This window comes from Pipistrellus kuhlii, unplaced genomic scaffold (genome assembly GCF_014108245.1).
Source record: "Pipistrellus kuhlii isolate mPipKuh1 unplaced genomic scaffold, mPipKuh1.p scaffold_m20_p_5, whole genome shotgun sequence".
In the NCBI taxonomy this organism is placed as follows: Eukaryota; Metazoa; Chordata; class Mammalia; order Chiroptera; family Vespertilionidae; genus Pipistrellus; species Pipistrellus kuhlii.
This window is the reverse complement of record NW_023425551.1, coordinates 16,632,423-16,638,368: the sequence shown is the minus strand read 5'-3', so window position 1 is coordinate 16,638,368 and position 5,946 is coordinate 16,632,423.

The following is a 5,946-nucleotide window of genomic DNA, read 5'->3' as shown; positions in this document are numbered from 1 at the left end:
AATATTATTTTCAAGTGCACATAGTACTGTTCACAAAGATGTACACTGGACCATAAAACAGGTTTCAATAAATCTTAAAAGATTGAAATCTTTCAGAATAGAAATCTTCCACAGTATAATTAATCAGTAATATAAATATATCTGGAGAATCCCCAGATAATTGGAAATTAGAACTGCTACTTATAGGTAAAAGACTTGTAAAAGGTGGTGGTGGGGGGGAGTTAGTTAGAAAGTATTTCAAACTGAATGATAGTTTGTGGGATATAGTGAGAACAGTGTTTAGAGGGAAATTTAAAGCCTTAAATGCTAACATTAGAAAAGAACAAAGGGCTCAAATCAATTATATTAGCTTCCAAAGCATGAAAAATAAGAGCAAAGTAAATGAAAAAAAAAGGTAGAAGGAAGATAGTTTTACTGATGAATTCTCTCAGACATTTAAGGGAAAAAATATTAATTTTATGTAAACTAACCAGAAAATACAGGAAGAGGGAAAACTTATAACTTACTTTGTGAGTCCAAGATTATCCTGCACCAAAACTCGACAGAAGAAAAGAGAAATACAGGTCAATAGTACTCAGAATTATAGATAGAAAAATCCGTAACAAAATATTAGCCAATTGAATTCACATTATATAAAAAAGATAATATGTCCTGACCAAATTGGGTCTATACCAAGAATGCAAGGTTGTGTTAATATTAGAGAATTGATCAGTATAATTCATCATATTAACAGAACAAATAGGAAAACCCATTTTCAATAAATGTAGAAGAAATATTTGATAAAATTCATTATTAAATTGTATTAAAATCTCTCAACACATTAGTAATAGAAGGGAACTTTCTGAATTTGATAAAAAATGCATATGTGGCCGAAACCGGTTTGGCTCAGTGATAAGAGCGTCGGCCTGTGGACTGAAGGGTCCCAGGTTCGATTCCGGTCAAGGGCATGTGCCTTGGTTGCGGGCACATCCCCAGTGGGGGGTGTACAGAAAGCAGCTGATCGATGATTCATCAATGTTTCCAACTCTCTATCCCTATCTCTTCCTCTCTGTAAAAAATCAATAAAATATATATATTTTTTAAAAATGCATATATGAAAAACCTGTGGCTAAACTCATACTTAATAGGGGAAGACCAAATGTTTTCTCCCTAAAACAGAACAAAGGAGGAATCTCTATTTTCATCACTTCTATTAAACATTTTATTGCTCATCCTAGTCAGTACCAAAAAGAGAAAGAAATTAAAGCATATACTGCAGAAAGGAAATAGTAAAATTCGTAGATGGCATGATTGTTCGTGTAGAAAATATAAAAGGATCTATAAAACAAATACTATAATAGGGAAATTTAAATGTTTTCAGGAGACAAGATGAATATAAAATTAGTTTACTTCTATATACAACTAGAGGCTGGTGCTCAAAGTTGGTGCACTTGTGGGGATGTGTGGCTCAGCCCAGTCTGCACCCTCTCGCAGTCCCGGAACACTTGGGGGATGTCCGACTGCCAGTTTAGGCCCACTCCCAGACATCCTTAGCACTGCCGCAGAGGCAAGGAGAGGCTTCCACCACCACTGCTATGCTTGCCAGCCATAAGCCTGGCTCAGGGCTTCTGCCTGATCAGTGCTCCCCTGTGGGAGTGCACTGACCACCAGGGGCCATCTTCTGTGTTGAGCATCTGCTCCTCCTGGTCAGTGCACATCATAGTGACCAGCCATTCCACCTATCAGTCAATTTACATATTAGCCTTATAGCAAATGATTTAAAATTTTAAATGTCAAAATTCCATTTTAATGAATTCTAAAACCAAGATATTTAGGAATAAATTTGACATGAAGTATGTAATAACTCCACATGAAAACTGTAAAACATTTCTGAAAGAAATTAAAGAATATCTACATAAATGGAGAAAGAGAGAGAGATCATGTTCATTGATTTAAACACTCAGTATTGACTGGATGTCATTTCTACCTCAATTGACCTATAGAGTCAACAAAATCACAATAAGAATCCCACCAGGTATCTTGGAGAAACTGAGAGATGATTCCAGCATTTCTACGGAAATTCAAAGGGCCCAGAATATTCAGATTGCTTTTGAAAAAATAGGACAAAGTTGGAGAGTGTTCACTACCTGACTTATATGATGAACGCAAGTGAATGGAAGAAGCTGGTACTAACTAAAATCCCTCTGGCGAGGGTGGCAGCATTCCAGTGAAGTGGGGACCAGGTTCTAACTACAATGTCTTGTGCTTAACTCCACTGGCCTCACAGGCTGCAGATGGGTGTCCAGTGGTGGGGCCTAGGTAAGTGTGCTGGACCACTTCTGCGGTGTGATTGTAGGCATGTAGCCTCTTTGTGGTGCATATAGTCCTCCTGGTGATTCTATGTGCCACCTGATTATCTAGGATAAAATTCCTTCAGCAACAGGAATTTTATTAGCAATAGGCTGATACAAATACTAGGAAGAAAAATAAAGAAGGCTGAAGGTGATTGAGGCTATATTTTGGATAAAGGGAAAAGAATGAACTTCTCTGAGGAAGTGGCATTTAAACAGAGACCATATTATTCCATTTTAGTTTGGGGGGGAAAAGTGTTCCATATGTGTATATAGGTCTAGTCACATGTGTCAAACACAAGGCCCGCGGGCCAAATCCGTCCCGCCAAGCCTTGCAATGTGGCCCGCACCGCACTGTCATCACTGCACTCTGCTGCGTTTCCATCACAATGACAGTTTATGACTGTTCAGTAAACCATTCGGCCCGCGATTTAGGCTGGATTTTAGATTTTGGCCCCTTCTCTGATTGAGTTCGACACCCCTAGTCTAGATGATCATAGAACAGTGATCAGCAAACTGTGGCTCACAAGCAACATGCAGCTCGTGAGCCACAGTTTGCCACGCTTTTGAATAATGAGTTTGCTGACCACTGGGATAGGGGCTTAATCACAAGGAGCAACACCAGCCTGTAATTATTGGAATCGAGGGTCTAGGTCAGTGGTCAGCAAACTCATTAGACAACAGAGCCGCAATTTGCAGACCACTGTTATAGAACAATGTAAATAGATCATCATGGTAGGATGATCATAGCTCCCAAAGATACCTCCACATCCCAATCTCTGGAACATGCAAATGTTAGCCTTTTTAGAAAAAGGATCCGTGCAAGCATGATTAAGTTAGAGATAGTGAGATGAGAAGTTCATTTTGGATTTTGGCTCAGTGAAATTAATATTGAACTTCTAATCTTCAGTTCTGTGTTGTTTTAATCTTCCAAGTTTGTGGTAAATTATTATAGCAGCCACAGAAAACTAATGCAATAATATATTCTAATGTAACCCTCATCATCTGGAGAGAAGAGCAGAAGTAGAGATCAGAAATGAGGAGAAAGATAGGGATATGTCAATAAAACTAATGTAACCCTCATCATCTGGAGGGAAGGGCAGAAGTAGAGATCAGAAATGAGGAGAAAGATAGGGATATGTCAATATCCTTTATATAAATTGAAAATAGCCAAAACTGGTTTGGCTCAGTGGATAGACCATCGGTCTGCAGACTGTAAGGTCCCGGGTTTGATTCCGGTCAAGGGCATGTACATTGGTTGCGGGCACATCCCCAGTGGGGGGTGTGCAGGAGGCAGCTGGTCGATGTTTCTAGCTCTCTATCTTCTCCCTTCCTCTCTGTAAAAACTCAATAAAATATATTATAAAAATAAATGGACACAAAACAAGAATATAAATTTTATGAAAATATATACAAACAAAGATTTGTATTAAACATGCAAAAATGATTGCTGATGGGAATGGAGATAGAGGGGAAGAGATGACAACAGAAATGAAAAATTCAGTTGAAAATTTGGGTGATAAAGTTGGGGAAACTTCCGATAAGATAGAGCTAAATGAGAAAGAAAGGGATAAAAACTACACTAGGAAAAAAGTAATAAATTAGAGGGCCAGTCTAGGTGACCCAACATCTGCATAAAAAACAGTCCAGAACAAGAGAACAAAAAAGGGAATCTAGACATCAAAGAAATTATTCATGGAAAGTCTCCTATACAGTTTGATGTTACCTTGGAGAGAGAAGGTAGAGTAAAATGAAAGTGGAGAACTTTACAGAGTTAGGTCATAAAGATTCTGGAAGGTCATATTTGCTAGAGCTAATCCTTCTGTTTAGAATGACTGTAAAGGCTCTTTTGACCTGCCCAGGAATTCCTATACAATAAAAGCCTACTATGCTAAGTGTCCAGTCATCCTGTCATCCATTCAACCAAATCAAAGTGTAATACGCTAATGATATGCTTAGGCTGCTCAACCACTCACTCACTATAACATGCACTGACCACCAAGGGGCAGATACTATGACCGGTAGGTTAGCTTGTTGCTGGGGTCCAGCCAGTTGGGACAGAGAGAGATGGGCTGGACATGCTCTGGGGCCTTCCTGTGGTCCCTCCCCAGCTGGCCAACATCCTGCATCTGTCCCCGACCCCGATTGTGCACGTGGGGTCCCTGTGCCCTCTCACAATCTGGGCTGAGGGGACCCCCTCCCCCCAAAAATGCATGAATTTTGTGTACTGGGCCTCTAGTTTTTACATAATCTTCAAGACCCAAGGTATCATCACAGTCTCAGGAAGCCATCCTGGACTCATTTAGCCAAAGTAAACAATTCTTACAATATACATCATAGAACTCATTGCATTAGAATAAGTTACTAATCAGTGTCTGTTTTATCTCCTAGAAGGAGATATGCTTTTTGAGAGCAGGAGCTAGTTGGGGCTCATTCATCTTTAAAGTCACAATGATGGTGATGCCCTGACCTGTTTGGCTCAGCGGATAGAGCATTGGCCTATGGACTGAAGGGTCCCAGGTTTGATTCCAGTCAAGGGCATGTACCTTGGTTGTGGTACATCCCCAATAGGGGGTGTGCAGGAGGCAGCTGATCAATGTCTCTCTTATTGATGTTTCTAACTCTATCCCTCTCCCTTCCTCTGTGTAAAAAACCAATAAAGTCACAATGATGGTAACTCAATAGTCTTTTGTTTTATCTTGGAACAGTGGGTAAGGTCAAAATATTTGACACCTCTATTTTTGTGCCAGAAAGTTGAAGGTGAGCATAAGGTAACAACCATCATATCCATGCATCAAACACTCCACACCTTATCACCAGTGCTCACAGCCGCCCTACAAGATAAGCTTTATAATCCCAGCCGTACAGGTGGAGAAATTGACCTTGCCACCCAAAGTCACAAGCAGCTAGTAAGTGCCCTGGATTGAAACGGCATTTGGCTCCAAGTTCTTATTCCCAAACCACTCCTTGCTGATTGCTCAACATTCATTATAGTTTTTGTAAACATTTTTCCCACTCCTTGTACTTCACATCAGTTCATCCATATCCAGTTTACTAATCTCTGGCTTCCATGATTATATCACTACATCATTTACCCATTATGAAAAAATAATCCATTTTTAATAAAGAGTCTGGCATGGCTGTCATGGTTCAGTGGTTGAGCGTGTACCTATGAACCAGGAGGCCAGGGCACATGCCTGGGTTGTGGGCTCTGATCCCCAGTAGGGGGGGGGGGGGGACTGCAGGAGGCAGCCTGCCCATCAATGATTCTCATCATTGATGCTTCTCTCTCTCTCTCTTCCTTCCTCTCTGAAATCAGTACAAATATATATTTTTAAAATGATAAAGAGTCCGCATGAGCCCAATTTTCTAACTCACATTTGTGTCTTTCCGTTGAAGTACGCTATCTCTGTGTCCACATGAGCATCCTTTCTTAATTTTAGTAGGAATACATATTACCGATTGTAAAGCAGGGGGTTCAACTCTATGGAATATACAATAGACTCGTCCTTCTTGTCTTACTTTTATTTGTATTTTTTCTTACACAGAACGAAGGCGTGCAGCCAGACGGTGGAGAATGATTAATAGCCTGTGTCTTTAAATAAAAAGAAAGGCC